The sequence below is a fragment of the Podarcis vaucheri genome (genome assembly GCF_965113315.1).
Source record: "Podarcis vaucheri genome assembly, chromosome: 10".
Classification (NCBI taxonomy): Eukaryota; Metazoa; Chordata; class Lepidosauria; order Squamata; family Lacertidae; genus Podarcis; species Podarcis vaucheri.
In genome coordinates, this window is record NC_138748.1 from 38,120,972 (window position 1) to 38,141,390 (window position 20,419).

The 20,419-nt window shown below is 40.4% G+C and overlaps 1 protein-coding gene across 1 annotated transcript in view; it reads right to left on the reverse strand.

The window, feature by feature from the left end:
• The window catches only part of LOC309542299 (uncharacterized protein), a 137,251-nt gene that overhangs the window by 7,756 nt on the left and 109,076 nt on the right, over nt 1-20,419 (reverse strand). The window contains exons 5-7 of the mRNA XM_082241061.1: nt 18,866-18,976; nt 13,115-13,258; nt 1,036-1,140 (exon numbers count right to left, since the gene is read on the reverse strand). The gene's annotated coding sequence lies outside the window, so the exon portion shown is untranslated. The remainder of the gene's footprint in view (nt 1-1,035; nt 1,141-13,114; nt 13,259-18,865; nt 18,977-20,419) is intronic.

Below are 20,419 nucleotides of genomic sequence, written 5' to 3' on the forward strand. Positions count from 1 at the left end.
TTTGCATTGCCAATGCCCTTAATTGATCAGTGCTTGGTTCCCTATCGCCCTGCAATGTCTCTGCACTAAGCTAGCCCAGGCAGGCTGGTCTGCATAAGCTAACCCAGGAACTTCTCATATGGTACAGTTCTGCAGGTTGTATTTTCCCTTCATTTCCTAAATATTATGTAAATGCTACCCTTTATTAGTTTCTAGTATTCATTAACAGACTCTGGTACCCCAGCTATAACAATAGGAAACAACTACCAGTATTTCAAAAGACTGTTCAAAATAGAAGACCCGGGACAGAGGCTGCCACTCCAGCTGATTCACACATAGAAGCTAACAGACCAACCTTATTCATTGTTAATCAAAAATAAGCCCCACATAATTCAACAAGACTATAGAATCACAGCACAAACACAGGCAGAATGGTTTCTGACTAGAAACACTGGTTTTGAAAAAGCTGTCTGAGCTTTTTGTTTAGAGCAAATGTGCAAAGGAATATGTTCTTACTTGTTTAGATTCCATTATTGGAACCACATAGTGTACTCCTAGAACAGGCGCTTATTTGGCCATTTACATTTTTCAAAGTGCACATGGTCCTACCCAGAATATATAGATAATTCTTGGGTTCCTCAGCTGTTAAGGTTGGAATGGCAAAAAGAAAATGCAGCCATGTTTGTGTCAGGCATTTCCTGGTGCCTTTGTAAAAGAAATACTGCATGTCCAATGAACTTAGCATGCTCAGGAATTTCATTGTACAGAGAAAAAGCTGTCAGACGTCAGATACAGCTTCATATTACTGGGATAATAACACCACTGTGTTTGAACACCCTCAACACACTCTTCCAGTCGTATTTTCAGTCAGTTACAGAGAGAAGCAAAACCAACAGTTCATGCAGCAGGCTTGATTAACAACTGAAATTTTCTACCATACAAAAGTAATCAAAATTCGTCTTCTGGGATGATTCTATACAAAATACGCTTTTATCTTGCAGTTTGAGCTCACAAGGAGTGGAAGGGAGATGGAGATATAGATGTAGTTAATCTTACTTGTTTTGTGTGGTGTTGATCAAACGATTGCCACCTTGAGTGAGTTTGCGCATTTCTTACTCTGCTGGCATTTGGCCAAGAGGTTATGTAGTCCAGACAGCCAGTCTGAAATGTAGATTTAAACTACTTAATATCCATTGTTGTATCACTTCTCTTTGATTAAGCTGCCCTACCCTCTCAGACAAGTATGGGCAATTCTGACGTTCTAGTAAGCAACTTAAGACCCGGTTTATTTTTGCAGCAGACAATATAAGAAAGCAAAATTACTACAGGAAAATCGAAGGAGGCATGCTTTACTACATACACATTTTAATAACAAGCATTTAAAACTCTGCCCCCCATTCCATGCCGCAAGGATCACACTCAGTGAAGTCGTAGGCATTTCTCAAAGCTTTCACAGTGCAAATAATAGCCACAATGTCTGGTGTGAACAGAGGTACCCTGTGACAGGGGAGATCTGATCCTATTACTGTGATGTTCAGTGAACAAAGAGCATAGAGATCACAGATAATAAGGTTAACATGTAAAATTTTGGACTAAAAGGCAAAACCACCTGAACACCAATCCATCTGTGACTGGCTCCCTCACAGGACTACCTTGTATCATCTCCAGAAAGGTATGCTCAGAGCAAATTATTAAACCAGGTCAGGTCAATCTAGGATTAATTTTTACTAGGACTGTATATTTGCACTTGAGTCACTAATGCACATCAATTATCCTATGCACATTTACTCAGAAATAATACCTGCTAAATTCAATGATATTTACTCCCAACTAAGTATGCCTAGGATTGTAGCCTTACATGCTCAACTACAGTTTGGCTTCCTGTTAATCCACCTTGCCGAAGCAGGCAGAGGTGGTGGTGTCTGGAAGTAGGATTTCCAGAGCCATAAATTTGCTTTTCAAGCAGTTTGGGGCTTCAGAAACAGTTCTTGGAGTGAAGCAAATTGATTCCTTTGGATTTTAACCAAAGCTGTATGTGCAGTGCTTATGTGTGCTCTTACTATGAAGAGAGCTGTGTGGCAGCAGCAAGCTGGAGTGTGCATTTGCTATATTACTGAACTGTGACACCCTCCCAAGCTCCACCCTGACACTGTCACACATTGGCTGCATTCAAATGTCACAACAAGCCTTGGTTTATTTTATAGTGATGAGAACACCCTAGAGCAAGTCTCATGTTTATGTACACTCCCTCCCACTTTCTGCACACATGGGGAGGAAACATGAAACTTCCATTTGTGGTTTGGGACAAACCACAGTTTCCCATCTTGTCTGAAGGTAGGAAACCATTGTTTGTACTACCCAAAGTTAATAAACCATAGTTTGACACACACACACACACACACACACACACCCTTGGTATCCTGTTCTTTTCTTGCAAGTTATAGTTAAACTAACTTTAATGGCTTTGTTTGGTTTTTTGCAGTACAAAGTTTCTACACATTTGTTGCCATTTCATTTAAGCAAGTCCTACCCTGAAAATTGCAGAGATCCCTATATGCATACAGTTCTTCTGACATTTCACAAGTATTTTGTATTGTTTACAGTTTAGAACATGTTTCCGGAAGTCTCTGTCTCTCTCATACACATATACTTTTACGACAATCTTTTGAATGGAGCTTTGTTTCAGAGGAGGAGAGCTAGGGTGTGGAAAGCCTGTTTTTGACATAAGAGAACCAGAACCATGATGATGTTAGCAGAACAGACTAATTAATTTTTGTTAATTAAACCTTCCAGTCTACATGACCCCATTTCAAGAAGCTTAAGCTGCTACTCAGGTCAGAACTTGTTTTGTGCAGCCAAGTATCCACCTTCCCTCTTACAGATTATGCTGAAGGGAACCAGCCTGTCAACTTCCATGAGGACATGGATTTATCCTTGACTAGAGACTCTCCAGTAGCGCCTAATTTCAGAGATGAATCCAAATTCTTGAACAATTTACACAGAGAGAAGTTGGAAGGGACAAAACAACCCTTTCTTAGTTCTATTCTCTTCATGAATCGGTGCTGCTGTGAAATAAAGAGATCACCTTCAGGGATGAGATAAATATTAGGGGGTAACATAAGATACATTCCACTTTGCTGCAATGGGGGTGGGGTGAGATCATAATGACAGAATGACAGATAATTTTTTAAAAAAGAAAGAGAATCCAAGCTAGCTAGCAGCAGAATGAATAGCCAACATCACACTGCTGTGTGCTGTGGAATTTATTGCTTCTAGGCTTCCATTTGCCCTTTGTCAGCAGCCCCACAGTGTGTGAAAATATAAATACAACAATGAGAAGTCACTTATGTGGGCTTGCTGTGATAATTTGACCTTTCTCCTCCACAGTCCATACTGGATAGTCTATACATAAATTCCATCACTGCATTGTTCATTTTCCCTCTTATGAGTATTATGATAGGAGCAACAACAAAAACAAAACCACACATGTGTGGGGTAGGTGGGTGAATCTCATATTTATTTTCTAGAGGACTTTATGTGCAGATAGCCAGTCCTAGGAACAGTAGGGGAAACAGAAGTACACATTGAATCAGTTCCACTTCCAACTTGCCATGTTCTTAGTGTACATGGTAGGTCACAACTTAGAAGTAACACATGCATGATATCACATCAAACAGAAATAAAGATATACATTAAATTCTCACACCAGTTAAACCAGCAGTGGGAAACCTCAGGCTTGGGGGTCAAATGCAGCCACCCAAGCCTCTCTAGCTAGCCCTTGGAACTCCCCCCAGGCTATAATAGTAACAATAATTTTATTATTTATACTCCTCCCCAAGCCATGACCCTCTTTGACACTGTTCAAGTGTTTTTGTTTGGCTGGAAGAAGAAGAAGAAGCATCTTTTGACTGAGATAATGCACAAGTTAATACATTGATCCAACAAGTGGCACACCCCCGTACCTTCCTTATGAAGAGTGGGGCAGGGCCAGCTTTAGCACAGCAAGCGGCTGCAGTCCTGGGAATAGGCAAGCAAGCAGGCACTCTTTGGAGTGGGTTGGATCATCAAGGTTTGCTTGTGCCAACACTGGCTTCTCCATATCCGCAGTGCCAGCTCAGCCTCCAATTAACTCTCGGTCACCTCCCTGCTCTGACAGGAGGACAGCTACATCTCAGAGGAGAGGTGCAAAGAGCCTGTCTTTGTGAGTGGCTAATATAGGTGCGTCCCCACCCCCGATAGGTCCACTGTTAGGTCCATGCACACACCCATGACTCAATCTTTCACTCTATCTAGCTCATTAAAATACCCATACACATTATACCTGTGGCAGCAACTCCCTTCTGAAGGTTCCTTGGGCTGGAGGTGAGGCACCATAAGTGAAACCTACCACCCCCTGATGGCAAACAGAGTCTCTCTACCTTCAGAGATCTTCCTCTAGAAACAGCTCCCTTATGAAGGCTCATTATGAAAGGTGCCCTGTAGCCCCCAAAGGTTGGTGGGCCCTGCATTAAGCCCTGTGCACTGAGGTATCCAATCACAAACCTTGGAGAACCAAGCCAGAACGGGGAGTTGACGTACTGAGTGCACTTTTATATCAGCAGCAGGCTGAGGACCACCATGCCCCCAAACGTTGTGTCTCTTCTGTGAAGAAGAGTAGAAGTAATTATGACAGTGCAAATGGCCCTATCATGGATCAAGTCATCCACACTTTTCTCAAGGCAGGTAATTACAAAAGAAAATGCCAAAGGATTGCGCCTAATGTATTTGTCAAGTAGCTGCTCCTTGAGGCTTTAGTGCATAAATGCAGGTGTCATCCTCAATATATTGCTTGATGTTTGAGGGAGATAGATTGCTAAGCATGTCCTTATCTACAAATACCAGGAGATGAAAAAGCCATTTGGCTTGACCTTTCTTGTAGAAGAGAGGTAACTGAAAGAAACAGAGAGCAATTGTTCATAGGCTTCATTTTACCACCTGCAGGGTGGGATATTTTCCAACCTCCTCAAAGGAATCTTAGATTTTGTTCTACCTTCCACCTACACCCAACAACTTAAAATGACTTCTGAGAGAAGGGTAGTGGCCCCATAAACACTGGAAAGAATATGGTTGCCAGAGCTGGCCGGCCCACCCATTAGAAGCAGCTGCCTCAGGCAGTGGAAGCACAGGAGCAGACGCCCCGCCTGCCTCAGTTTCTGATGTACAGCATTGTCGCTTGTCTTCCTTGCTCCTAGGGCTGAGAAGAGAAGCAGCCAGACCTTGCAGAATGCTGCCCACTCTCACCAAGGAGGCATTCTGGCACACAGCATTGCTGCTCATCTTCCCCACCTCTGGGAAGGAGAAGATGAACGGCAAGACCTTGAGGAAGACCCCCCTCTCTCACTGAGTTCAGCAAGAGGGTGGCATTCTGGCTGTGGCAGAAGTAGCAAGGTGGGTGGGATGTGGAAGTGGGTGTCTCTTGAAGATCTTTTTTATGCCAACAGACCTATGCAGTTTTTTGAAATAGCCAGTTATTTTGGTGATTATTTTATATACCATTCCATATTTAATTTTATCTGTTTTATACCACATTAATATTTTACATGAGGTGGTACTCAGAACAGGTGGACATGTCAATTTCTCTCCGTTTCTTTTTTTCCATCAGTTTGTGAACTTTTATTTTAAAAAAGAAAAATTCTCATGAATATTCAGCAGTGTTTTAATGTTAATTTCTTCCAATATTATACACATTTTTGTATGCGCTTGCCTGAAGCAGGTCACCCCACCAGGCTTCATGGCAGGAGCAGCTCTGATTTTAAAACAAAACACAACTGAGCAAGCTATGAATAATTTCTCTATTCCTGATTACTCGCATCCTGAATCTTGCAGAAAGACAGATTGCAGATTAAAGAGATTGCCAGAAATTATTCAGCTTTAGCGGAGTCCTTTACGAAAAACCGAAGGAAACAAAACAAACTTTAAGTGAAATAACTTGCACAGTTTTCCTAGATTTGAGCGAAAGTTTGCTGAAAGAGATCACTAGGCACCTCCTGAGATAGGTCAAGCTCACAGTTTGAGGAACTCTGCTTCTAGGAGGTTCAAGCTGAGGGAATAAACTAGGAAGGTTTGTCTGAAGTGCAGAGACTGTTCACTTTGTGACTGAAATTGTAAAAATGGTCTTAGAAAGGAGTTTGAAGATAACACAATCTTTTTCATATTTCTTACCCTATATGAATTGCTGGTGTGTGTGTGGTTGTAGAGGGGAAAGAAGTAACTAAAAAGGCTACTTCTGCTTTCAAGCTGACCACATTGTAGTCCTACTTTTTGTTTCTCATAACACTGGTCAGAGAATCAACTTGTGACTCAGCTACATTAGTAAAAAAACCCGACAATGTTTTGAACGCATTATAAACATGCAACACCAGATGGTGCTAGAGAGCAAAGAAAATTATTTGCTATTTTCCCTAGTGTTTTTTGTTCTTTTATTATAATGATTTAATTTCTGACTTATTTATAGTAGGTATTTTTTCCTGTGTGTAGATCCACCTTGGGTGTGTTTCACAAGTTTTGATTCTATGACAATCTGGCATACTAAGGGCCAAATCAGAAGCTGCATGCCAAGGCCCTGTGACTCCACAGTTCCCTAGGGAAAGGAATCACAGCAGCATACTGGGTTTGGGCTTAAACGATTCGGCCTGCCATTCACCAGATCACTTGCGTGCTCTGAGGTCTGTCTGCAACACCACCTACTGAGGAAGATTTGTTGTAAGTCCATGGCAGCACTTCCTAAAGAGCAGGAACTCTGAGACCAACTTCCCCTGTGTTTCCCAGACAGTGTTCCTGCAGCACCTGCCAAAAATCCAATGTAATGTCTACTAACTGGTTGTAATTGAAAATAATCCAACAATTAAAAATGCCCCCCCCAATATTCTAAAATAAATATTAAGAAGCAAAGACTGCTGCGGCCAAACTATTTCTTTCCAAGATATATGTTGCATTAATATGTTAGACTGACATCTTAGTGAGCTGAAGATCATAAGGTCTGTTTTATGGTGCATTAAAACCTCATAATGACCATTTCAGAAAGACAGCATAATACATTATTCAAAGTTAAACACTGTCTTGAACGATAAGACCAGCATGCCTTCAACCAATAATAAACTGGAGGATTGAAATATCCCTTTCCATTTACTGTATCTGTGAGGTCATTTACACAGTCAGAGCAGGACCATAAATGATGTATCTTTTCCTATCTAGAAGAGAAAGTGCATTGTTATTTTACAACATCAGTAAAATAATTTTTAAAAAACGAAACTGCTGAGGTAAAGGCCATTATTATGCAGTTTAAACTTTCAGGCAAAGTACATTACCATGGATTTTATATAAACAGTAAATATATTTGTAGTACTTAGATTCCATATCAGTATATTTAACATACTGCAAGAAGCACTGCAGATAGACTCTATAATTGTGGTGCTTTCATCAGCTGTGTGATGTTTACCCATTGTACCCCATGAAGGTTGGGATGCGGGTGGCGCTGTGGGTTAAACCACAGAGCCTAGGACTTGCCGATCAGAAGGTTGGTGGTTCGAATCCCTCTGACGGGGTGAGCTCCCATTGCTCGGTCCCTGCTCCAGCCAACCTAGCAGTTCAAAAGCACATCAAAGTGCAAGTAGATAAATAGGTACCGCTCTGGCGGGAAGGTAAACGGCGTTTCCGTGCGCTGCTCTGGTTCACCAGAAGTGGCTTAGTCATGCTGGCCACATGACCCGGAAGCTGTACGCCAGCTCCCTTGGCCAATAAAGCGAGATGAGCGCCACAACCCCAGAGTCGGCCACGACTGGACCTAATGGTCAGGGGTCTCTTTACCTTTTTATTGCTGTATAAACAATGGGACCTTTACCCCATGAAGGATAGGAAAGTCACAAAACACTCCCATGAAACATCATACCAAAACAATTCAGATGTTTGGCAAGATGAACTATATAGTTTTGCTGCCATTTCCTTAAACCAAACCTTACAAAGTTTTTAAGGTACTAAAAATAATGCCTCTATAACTAGGGCATTTATGTGAAGAGCAAATCAGATCATATAATAGACAAGAGAAAGAAACTCTGATCCTTGAACTATAACCCGTAAGCTAACGGGGAAAGGCTACATCACTGCTATGCATTACACAGAATATGTTGACCAAATCTGCAAAGGATTTCTGTAATAACAGGCCACCTCTTAATTTCACTTGATCAACCAAGTTTTGATGTGAAACCAGACTTCAGCCCTGCAGCTTCTAAACCAAATTGACCAAACAAATTCCTACCTCATGTATACAGTTGGGAGAGATTACTGTGTGCATAGGTCAAAGGTGGGGAACTTGCGGCCCTCCAGATGTTGTTGAACTCCAACTCCCATCATCCCCGACTATTAGATAAGTTTTCTGGGGCTGATGGAAATTGGAAGCTTATGATCCAAATTCACTCCAGCTATGCCTAGACTTTTGTGTAGAGCCCCTCACAGCTTCTGCTGCATTTATGGAGTTTGTGGCAAAGGGCAGTGGATACAGATACGATCCTGCTTCTCATGCTATTCATTCAGTAAACTCAGCTTAAAAGGTGAAACCAGGGGACACGGGTGGCGCTGTGGGTTAAACCATAGAGCCTAGGGCTTGCCGATCAGAAGGTCGGAAGTTCGAATCCCCGCGATGGAGTGAGCTCCCGTGGCTCGGTCCCTGCTCCTGCCAACCTAGCAGTTCAAAAGCACATCAAAGTGCAAGTAGATAAATAGGTACCGCTCTGGCGGTACCAGAAGTGGCTTAGTCATGCTGGCCACATGACCCGGAAGCTGTACGCCAGCTCCCTTGGCCAATAAAGCGAGATGAGCGCCACAACCCCAGAGTCGGCCACGACTGGACCTAATGGTCAGGGGTCTCTTTACCTTTTTATTGCTGTATCCTTTCTAAAATGGTGTGATGTGACTAAAGATAAACAGATTTACATTGGCTCAACACACATTCCTGCCTAGGGCACCTGTGCTCAGTCTCCTCACTAATCACATGGCAAACGTCTCCACACATTCACCATCATCTTGACATATACACACAGCATTTGAGGTTCGTGTCCCTGAACTTTGAGAGAATCAGCGTGCATTTGGAGAGTGACGGCTGTTCTTCCAGGTCTGGGAAGCCTACTAGAAAATGTGTTTCCCCTGAATATTCTGAAGTACCTTCATAGTGTTATGGACCACCCAAGCCTTACACTATGGCACCACTACTGTTCTTTGCTGTTGTGTGACTATGTCAGCCTATATTTAAATATTTCTGACCTGCACTGTTGTATAAAATATCATAAGGTGGTATACAAACTAAAAACACGGTATCACAGTAAAAACAATATAAAATTTTCAACGCATCATCAGTAAAAGCTGGTTGGCAAAGAATATTGGGTTTGAAAGGCCTGCATGAATAGAAGTTTTTTGAAGACACCTTAAAAACGAGCGGGGCTGGCTTCTGCCAAACCTCTGTTGGTGAGGAGATCCACAGGGCAGGGCTGCCACACTAATGGCTTCACCAACCAAATATTTGGGGCATGTGGGACCACCAAAAGGGCTCCATCAGAAGACCTCAGCTACTGAGGTGAAGCAGAAGGAATCAGGTACTTTGGGCCTAAAGTACTTTGGACCCCCATTGTTTGGGGATTTGTGGGGCACCCACAAGACCAGGTGACCTGACAATGCAAGCAGGATTTCTGTTGTTGGGGTTTCCTTACAGACAACCACATGCAATGCACAAGGCAACATGCCATTGCTCTGCATGTAGTAATGTGTGAAGGGGGCTATTGTCACTGTTCTACTATCAGCACAGGTGTGTGTTCCATTGTCACAGTTACACACATCTTTAGCATTGAGGAGTCCAAGGTCTAACTTGACACATCCCTCTTTGAAGCCTGAGGCCCAGGAAATCTCTTTTGAATAATCTTAAATTATATAAATAGTCAAAGTCAAGAAGATGACATTTTATTACTTGCATTCGTTTTGATTACCCTGCCTCTGCTTTTGACAAATATTTTTGGAAAATAAATGAGCAAAGAATAATAGCAGGACTCCAGGGTGTCATTTTTAACTGATAACATTGAAAACAGTGTATTTCCATGGGATTAACAACTGGCTAGAATCAGTTAATCACCCTAGTCCATTAACCCCATCTGGTAATTAATCCCTAGTTTTCAGTCATCAGCACTCTAAACATTTGCCACACTTAACAAAAGCAGTGCTTCAGCTGGGATTTATTCTGGGTATATGGTTTCTTTATCCAAACTCGAATATATTAACATTGTCCTCGAATTCAGTGTATTTTACACATTTCATATCTTCAAGAACATACTTGAAAGGGAGTAAGCCCCACTGAACGCAGCGATCCTCACATCTAAGTAAAATGCATAGCGCTTTGCTGGGAAAGATATTCTTAGCACTTCTGAATTTATGGGTCTCTTTGCCCATCATCCACTTATCTACCACAGTCATTTACACGACTGAAGTCAATAAAATGATGCGGTGGTTTCAGAACACACTTATAGGGTGTTTGTGCTTTGTATATTCCGATAGACCTAATTATTTTCTACCTTTATTGTGTGGGAGACAGCCTCATTGTACATTCAAATCATTTCTTTCTATAACCTTCACCTTCATTGATTTTTCCCTCTGTATTCTGAATGTTGACTCTGAGATTAAAGCCATTTTTTCTTCAGCAGGACTCATTTAACAGTAGCTTTGCTATTATGAAGCAGAAATCATTTCGGATTGCATGTGGCAAGGGGGAGAGAGAGAGATTTCTACCCTAGCCAGTGGCAATCTGCCTTTTAAGTAAATAAACCTCTTTTAGAAGTAGTGCATCACAAATTGCTTTTATCACAAAGTTTAAAAGCATAATACAACGTATTGAAAAAGATATAAGGCAAGGCCTGGGATTCAAATAAAAAGATAATGTTACTAACAGTACATTTATGAGGGCTATCAAATATAACAAATTTGCAGAGTGAGATGTTCAGCAGCTTATTTTTTTTCCGTCTTTCCCAGATGTTACTTTAATCAAGTTGATACTTGAAATAGATGGAGCCTTATTATTATGTGAAGTAATTTTCCCTACAGATACAGTAACATAACTCAGCATTTTGAATGTGGAGCAGGTGAGATTATAAATCACTGATTGAATTTGCCATAAGAATCTAATAAGACTGAGCTCATTTTCCTTAACAATTTATGGTTCTGATTTGATTATGCAGTTTATTTGCCTGGCTTTATTACTGCATTAAACTTTCCCCCTTTTTTTCATAGTGCCTCATTCTCTATGATCAAGGCATATTTGAAATACTTTCTGTGTGCACTGCTACTCACTTGAAGACAGTCTGATCAGTCAGCAATATGGGCCTTCTACCCAACTCAATGTGTGATGCCAGCAAGTTGAGGTGGCCTTCGAAAAGAACTCATATGTACTTCAGATTCATTCCATTGTGTCTTTAACACTACTAGCCATTGTAATTAATCTTCCAGTTTGGCTACAGAATGAACCCTAAAGATGCTACATTATTGTTTAATAGTGAATGTGGAAAATGTAAATGAATTGGGCCTATTCATTTATTACTATTATTATTATCATTTATTTAGAAAAAACTATAGATTGCTTAATCACAAACTCTCTAAGCAGTGTACATAACCAATAAACAATATGTTCTACCACCAGGTAAATGGCCATAGGACTGCAGTCTCAGTGAAGGAGGTTTTAATAAACAAAATAACTGTGCAAGACTCAGTCCCAGAGGGATGTCTCTACTGTGCTGGTGGCATATGTTGTGGGAATATATGAGACATTTTTGGAGGGAGTGGGGGGAATTTCATGAGATATCTTGGATTACTAGGCAGATCGTGGAGCTTGAACCCAGATTAATGGTGTTAATGCTATTCACTGATTAGCATAAACATGTTTTTTAAATAAAGATACTATAATGATAATTGCCTTGATGGCCATAGCTTGCTTAGAAGCTGCACTGTTGTAAGGGCTCTAACAAAGGCTCTTTGGAGAAGTGATAGACTTGTGCATGGAATTTAATTTTATTGAACTCATCAAGAAATGTGACACACCCTGATGACTTCTGTACAACTCAGTATCCCTTTATGAATAATTGTCCCTCTGTTCCTAGAACTGGCCTTGCAGATGCTTTATTTTGCTTGGACACACCAGAACAAAAAGCACAAGAACATCTGTGACTTTAAGTTGCACTCAGTAATCTCTTTTGTTGTTACAATTTTTCAATGTTGTGCATTTGTAAAGCTTTAATAAACATATAGAAAACAATCACACTGCAGGCCAATGACAATGTATGTCATAGTGTACATTGCTTTCCCCCTAATGTTCAAATTGTATTTTTCCTGCCCACTGCTCCTGCCTGCCAAAGTAAGCAGGATGGCAAGTTCATTGTATAGTTATGCCATAGGAAAAAAAAGATTTATACGATCTTGCTTTTCAGCAAGCTGGTGTCCTGTTTGTAAAGGAAAGACTGCCAGCCAGTTTCATGTCTGTTTGGAAGCACCCTGATAACTATATCCATGTGAAAGTGGCAGGAATGGAAAGTACTGACACTGTGGAAAAATATTTACTTAATGGGGGATGGCATGTATATGGAAGGCATATGAGTGAACCATAAAGTATGTTCAGAAAAAATAAAGTATTTGGATTAGAGATGTCTGGATAAGCAAGGTTTTTCTGTTTATAATCTCATAGGGTGGGGAAGTAGATGGCTGGATGTTTCAGTCCTGTAGAAATCTGAAACATATGTTGTTTTCCTGTGTTAGCAGAATAACACAAATTAGTGGAACCTGAGGAAGATAACAAGCAAGCCATGATCAATTCCCATTCAACTAAATGCAAAGTTATTTTGACCATTGACTTCAGTCCTCTGAAATTTCCCCTGACATGCCAACATTGCTTCCTGCCACTCACTTTAGGGGTTTTGCTTCTGGATTTTATACAGTTTATTTTCTGAAACCATAGAGGGAGAGAACAGATTATTTTTTGGGGAACTGGAGAAAGGGAGAGATGAGTGTAAAGGAAAATAAGGAGGATATACAGTACAGCCAATTCACACAGTTATTTTTTCAGGGTAGAATATACCTCATAGAGCTCAGTTTCAGATGGGAAGCCGTTTGCCTGAAATCATCAGATCCACTTTGAAACCTCCGAAGTTGCCATGTCGTTTCCTCCCATTGGCTTCTTGGCTAAGCACATGTACCAAAGGTCTGGACCTGCTTTGATGTCCTATGTTGAAGAGAGTAAAATGGAAATGAATTGGAGTATAATGTCAGCAAGAGCTCTTCTGAGTGTATCATATTATTAATTATATACTTTTTCTTAAAAAAAAGCATTGTCTTTAGCTTGTTCATCCCTGCAACAATATGTGTGATGTGAGATCCAGGGTAAACCACCAACGCCTCCCTCTTCAAATGCAGTTGGTCCTGTGCAAATGCTCAGGCTTCAAAAGACTGTTGCATGTTTTTTGCTCATAAAAAATCTTATCGAGAAACAAGTTTCATTCTAAAAACAAATGCTAATTGCAGATGGATTCTGCATTACCCTATAGTGCATCCATCTGAAAAGAGTTTTAAAAAACAGGTGTAGGCAGTCCTGGCAATGGATTGAGTATATCCACGCCTTCCCAACGGTGTTGTGGCCGGGCATAGACCAAGATCACAATCACCACTTCCTCCTTCATTCACCTGGGGCATGTGCAGGAAGGAAAAGGCATGGATAACCCTAGTCAAGGAAAGGATTTTCAAACATGCATCAAGTAACCGCACTCAATTTTGTGGACAGTGGGATCTAGAATCAATCTAGATTGAAAGCAGCATGTTGAGGATGGGCATGAATAATACTGGATCGAGAACTACATTTTTGTGTGTTTCAAATAGGTTAGTGTGGCCCAAGTGTCACACGATAGAGGGTTCTCCTCACAAATAAACGAGATGGCCAAATAGAAATAATTTGTCACGAGCAGAGGTTTATCACTTTGGGCCTCTCCCTGGAGAAGCAGTTAAGAATTGCAAATCCAACAAACATTCAGAGGAGATGCAACTTATATGTCAGATGTTTTATTTAACGTTATTTATTTCTTACATTTATACCCCACCTTTCTTTCATGAGGAGGTTCTCAGGGCGGCATATATGGAGCTTCAGGCACCAGTCAGATCTGCGTAGTTTTTGCAAGGTGGGTGCATCATATGGATGTGTGCCCAAAATACCACTCTGGGCTGGGCACTTCAGCATAAGCCTATGCATGTTTACTCAGAAGTAAATTCCTTTGTCTTCAAATGTTGCTTTCTTGCTTGGAATCCACAGACAAATGCAAATCTAACTACAAAGAAGAAAAGGAAAGCAATGGAGGGTCCCTCATGTCATCTGTAGACAATTGGGTATCATTTCTGGGTAATCACTGCAGCCATTCCTGGAGGGCCACAATATCGTAATCTTGAAAAATGAAACCACAATCAGACTGGATTACTTTTGTCCTAGTCTTGTTTTGTTTTTATATCATTAAGCGCTAGAATTTGACATCAGGATTTTAATGCCAACTCAGACCTGGTTAATCTCTGCTTAGTTTATCCATATGTCTACCCAGCAGAAGGTCTTACATACTAATCTGAGTATCACATACACTACTGATTGACTACTCTTGATTTTGTTTGAATGCACAAAAGTGTGACTGTGCAAACCAATATAGGTCTAAGCAGGTGTTTTGTTCTAGTACAAATATACTAAGAAGTCTAGTGGCAGACAATGGTACTTGTCTTAAACATTTATGGCGCTTTGGAAACTCATTTCCTGGCCTAGTTTATTATTCTATAATAGGCTTGAAAACTGTGGGAGCAGATGGTGTCCCAAAGTAAAGAACAGAGAAAAGATGAAATCTATCTATCTATCTATCTATCTATCTATCTATCTATCTATCTAGTAAAAGGGTAAGGGACGTATGTCATAGATGCCTTGCCCAATCCAGTATTAGACTTTTTTCATTTCCATTTAAATTGTGTAGTTCATATGATGTTAACCTCCAACAACACCAGTTTCAATGCTTTCCCCCTAAAACTTGGGTTTACCTGATACAGGGATATTCCAATACATTGGGAGAAAACAGGCTCCAAACCGTTTCACATCGGGGTCGCATACTATTCGTTTCAGTGGTTTAGGGTGGATCAGAAGTCACTGCCTGGGTGGGGTGTTGTGTACATGCCCTCACTCTTGCGCGATTATGGTGGGAGAGAAAGGTAAAGGATTCCTTTCCTCTAAGGCTAAAATGGAGTTGGAATGAAGAGAATTGGTCAAAATACTAATTTTACATGAATTTATAAAGCTAGGTATCTTTCCTGAGCTGTCAAGTTGAAAGGATACGTTTAGGCATAACTTTTTTAACACTGTAACAACTTTAAAGATGTCCCCCCCCCCACATCATTTCCATAACACCATGCTCACCTCTTCCTCAGTGCTTTAATTTCATTTCTGAAATTATTTTTTTTTATAAATTCTTTTTATTGAATTTCTTTAGTACACAAAGTAAAGAAAGAAAAAAGAAGAAAAAAAGAAAACATACACGCAAAAAGAGACAAATACATTCAAAAACGTTACATCATTAAACATAAAACATCGACTTCCTTCCCTACTAATTTCGGGTTTTACTTTTAACAATTTCATTTTTACCGCTGGTGTTTGTTTCTAGTTTATACATCGGGAGTTTTATAACAAACCCGCTGTAGTTGGTACGTTTTTAAAATTACTTTCAAAATAAACCATGAATTTATTCCAATCTTCTTTTAACTTTGTATTTTTTTGATTTCTGATTCTTTGAGTCATTCTTGCCAATTCGATAAAGTCGTATAGTTTTAACTGCCACTCCTTCACCGTTGGGAGGTTTATACTTTTCCAATTTTGAGCGATTAAAATTCTGGCCGCTGCTGTTGAATATTGGAATAAAGTTTTATCTTTCTGAAATTTTATTCTCGTCCAAATCTGTTCTGGAATGAAATTTTATTCTCGTCCAAATCTGTTCTGGAATGCCAAGAGAACCTTCCAGAACAGCATGCATGGAGGAGAGTGAGGAGATCATTCCATCGGGCAAGCAGAAATGTTGAATTTAATGCCTAATATTTACAAGGTTCCTGTTTAATTCTTCAACAGCCGGGTTCCCACATTACAAATCAGTGCAAGCTAGCTATTCTCTGAATAAACGTTAAGGGTGTGCATTGGCTCTGAGAGGCAAACTGCACACACAGGCACACACAACCAAACACATTTAAAGAGCATTTGTTACTTTTTTATTTCTCCTTTAAAATTATTATATTCCACATATGAACTATAGCAACACAAATAAAACATAAGCCCAGGAAAGGTATTAGTGCTCCTGCGTATCTAACCCCATTTCACTGTTTATAGTTAGCCATTTAGTAGACAGGAATGCAAAAATCAGCATACATCCTTGGCCTCTTGAAGCCTTACAACATTTCTCCAGCAGTTCAGACTGTGGTGCATAGCTGTCCCTTATTTGAAGGGACAGTCCCTTATTCCAGCGCCATGTCCCGCTGCTGTCCCTTATTGATAGATGTCCCTTAAATGTCCCTTAAATGATGTCCCTTAAATTTCAAAGGAAGCAGCTCCTCTCCCTCCCTCCCTGCCGGCCAGGGAGGAGGGAGGCTCCAACTGTGTTGCTTGGCTGTGTTGCTCACCCAATAAGAAGTCTAAGAACGACTGGGGAGTAGAGCTTGCATGCCTTGTGTGTGGCTAGTTAATGCAAGCTGAGGGGTTTTTTGAATGCTGGACGCCATTTTGTTGCACGTGCTGCTGCAAAGTTTGCAGTGCAAAGCCAGGTCGGGGAGCCATCTTAAGCTGAGGCTGCATAGGCCTTGTGGTGCATGTGATTCAGATTCTATTCAGTTGAACCTCTGGTTACAAAGTTGGTTGGACAGTGTTCTCGAAGCTACCAGCATGAGTTTGACCAGACTGCAGGAGGACAGGAAAACTGGAGTGCCTGGAACAGGTGAGGCTACAGGTCCCTTATTTTGGCTTTTGGTCCCTTATTTTCAAGGCTGCTGGTCCCTTATTTTCAAATCTGTAAGTTGACAGCTATGCTGTGGTGTTTGTTTTTAATTCCGAAGGATTTGAAACACAACTTAAAATTCACCAAAGGTTGGGTGATAAGGGATTAAGAAGGCGCAACTGAACATTAGCCACTCCAATGCCCTTCACACAGCAGCCCTGTATCTTGACTCGTTTGTTGTTGTTATTTATATGTATTGGTTGCTTCACTCATAAAATGACTCAATGTGACTTACAAACTTGTACAGCCCAGAATTTTCCTTAGAGATGTATGTTTGTTTGTCTTTGGCCTTATAAAGCAGATCTCTGCAGCTCTGTTTAAAAGGTCAATTTACGTACTACAGTTATTTTTAACAGTTTGCCGTCTGTATTTCCTGTTTCTCTATATGTGGTTTCTGAGGAGCTGAAAAATGCCACACCTCCCACTCTTGTATGTGCTGAAGGCAAACAAGCATATTGATCAGATGGAGAAAACAGAGTTCCTCTACATGTTTAAACTATTCACAGCAATTCATGATCAGGAAATCTGATAGGTGGGATTCTTCATCTTTCTGCGGCTTAATAAAATATGTCCATAGTCCAACAGAAGCATTACAGGTAAACTTCGTTACACCTTTTGTTAAGGTGTAACCTCAAAAGAATCTTGCCGCCGCCTAATAAGAAACCAAAGCAGTCTGTTCATTGTTCCCTTCATAACTGAAGGAACATATATGATTTTTTTATTAAGTGATTAAACCACCCTGCTTTCTTTTGGACCACTATTCTGGTTTCCTTGGCTAGGCTTTTTGAAACTACCTTATTTTCTTACCTTTATGGCACCACATAAGAGGCTACTTGAAAGGCTTCCAACTGGAAAATACAAGCCTATTCAGCTATACTCACATATATTGCATTTCATAAAACGAATGTCAGCAGTAGGCACTGGAAGGTTTTCACATACAGTGCTTCCACTGATGTTTGACAACAAAGACAGGACTATTCATAGCTAATGTTTATATTTCAAGAACCCCGCAGGAAGCAGCTTGAAAGGTTTCTGCATGATGGTTGCTCTAAGTAAAACCTGTTTGTGGTGTCAGACCACCTGCAAAATTCAGCTTAACCAAAGGGCAAACTTAACATCACTGATTCGGCCAAATAACAGAACGACAGTAGCCATATTTGGCCTTCATTGTCTTTACACAATTCAAATCATGACTTCAGTTGAATGAGGGACACAGTGAGACCATGTTCACTGGGCCCCACCCTTTCTGCCATTCCTTTTCACTCTTATTCACCCTCAGTGAGAGAATTTGATGGGGGGGGCGGTTTCAAAGGAATGAGGCAACAGGTTCTACAGAAGACCCACAATATCTATGCTGTCTCTTCTCCATGTGGGATATTTAAGATTACTCCTTTCCACAGTCCCTTGGGAGGACCATAATTACATAAAGGCATTTACTGAATGAAAAGGAGCATAGTGCATTGTGATCAACCTAATAAATAAATCCCATTTAAGGACCTCTGCAATCTAATTAACACAGTTAAGACACACAGAGAGACATTATATAGTTGCTTGTTGGACAGCGTTTTCCTGCTGGATGGTATATGTTCAAAATGTTGATTGCAGAATCTGGAACTAGGATTTAATCCCTTTATTTATAAAATATCAGGATTAACTAATTACACTGAGTGACAGCTTTAATTATAGTACAGTGAAATAAGTATTTACGCTGTCAGTGTAGCTTTCCATGTTTCACCAGACTTACCCAATGCTCAGCTTGTCTGAATTCTGTCTACCCATACCTCTTAAATGGCAGTATTGAATCATCAACCAGACATCACAATGGAGGGAAAACTGGAATATCATTAAGAGTTTTGGCCAGTTCATTTTCTTCTGGATCTTGCCAACCTATTCTGAATAGAAGAGAGAAATGGTCCGAAATCCAGAAAAATGGTAGCATGACTTATCTTCCAAGAAACATTTCCTTTGAATTAATGTTACAGAAAACATGTTGAAGGCACAAGACAAAAGTGCCCAAAGATGTCTTGTGCTGCTTTATCTTGCAGCGCAAAAATCAAATTGAAAAATTCGTCCAGAAAACATGTAATGCTTATGAGTTCAGTGGTTCACATAACAGACATACCGTATTGGCCCGAATATAAGCTGCACCCAAATATAAGCTGCACCTTTAAAATTGGAGGGGGGAGAAAAAAGGGGGGGAACCCGAATATAAGCCGCTTCATTCCTTGCTGCTCCTGGCTGCATACTTTGGGGGGGGGGAGCCACGCTGCGTTGCTGGCGGCCTTTCCCCTTCCTCACTCTCTCCCTTCCTGGCCTTGGGGGAGAGGACAGGGGCAGGTGCTGCTTTGCTGTGTTCCTGGCTGCATACCGCAAAGCCACGAATATAAGCCGCACTTTAACATTTCATGGTCGCAATTTGGGGGGAAAGTGAGGCTTATATTCAGGCCAATACGGTAGTTTGTTGTGGATGTGTTGTTGTTTTTTCGTGTGCAGGAACTTCATCATCTTCCTTCCTTCTTTCCTTCCTTTTTGCAACCTTGCATTCAGGTTGGTCATATTTATGGTGCTCGTCAGTCCCAATCATATCAGTGAGATCCAAAGAGAAATGAAGCAGGCATATGAATTTTTGCTAGCGCACAAGAGAAAGCAAGTATCTGAAAACTTACAAGGAAATACTCTTCAATTTGGCAAATTGATTCAACCACTTTTTAGCCTCTTCCTCCCTTGCACCTCTTGTTTATTTATTTTAGTGTGGTATGAAAAAGTGGTCTAAAATTCATAGGATGGGATCTGACACTATTGATTTCAGTGGGTCTATTTTGCATAAGTCTGATGCCACCCATAGAAACAGAAATTTGAGCTGAACAGATGCATTAACAACCTACACAGCTGACCATTCTTCTATAAACATATGGAAATAAATTTATTTATAGAGTAATGATGGGATGGGATGATAGGATAATAACCTTTTATTAGTGAATCTTGAAACCATATTTATATGGAGGCAAATCTCTTTGATCTCAGTGAAATTTACATCAAGCAAACCTGATGAAAGTGGTGTGGAAACAAAACAATTTTCTTGTAATACACATTTAATATATCTCACCTATAGCTTAATATACTGGCATGATCTCTAGGTATTTATTGGATTATTTATGAATTCATTTCAAGACTAAAGTGAGAGAATGGTAAAAATGTCAGTAAAATGCATTCTAAATTTAAAAAGAGACAGTTTGGCTGTGGTAAACTTGAAGCTAAGAAACTGGACATAAAATAGGTTTCTGCCTAATTACCAAAAAGACCTTTGGATGAGAGGGCAAATCACTTTGATTTTT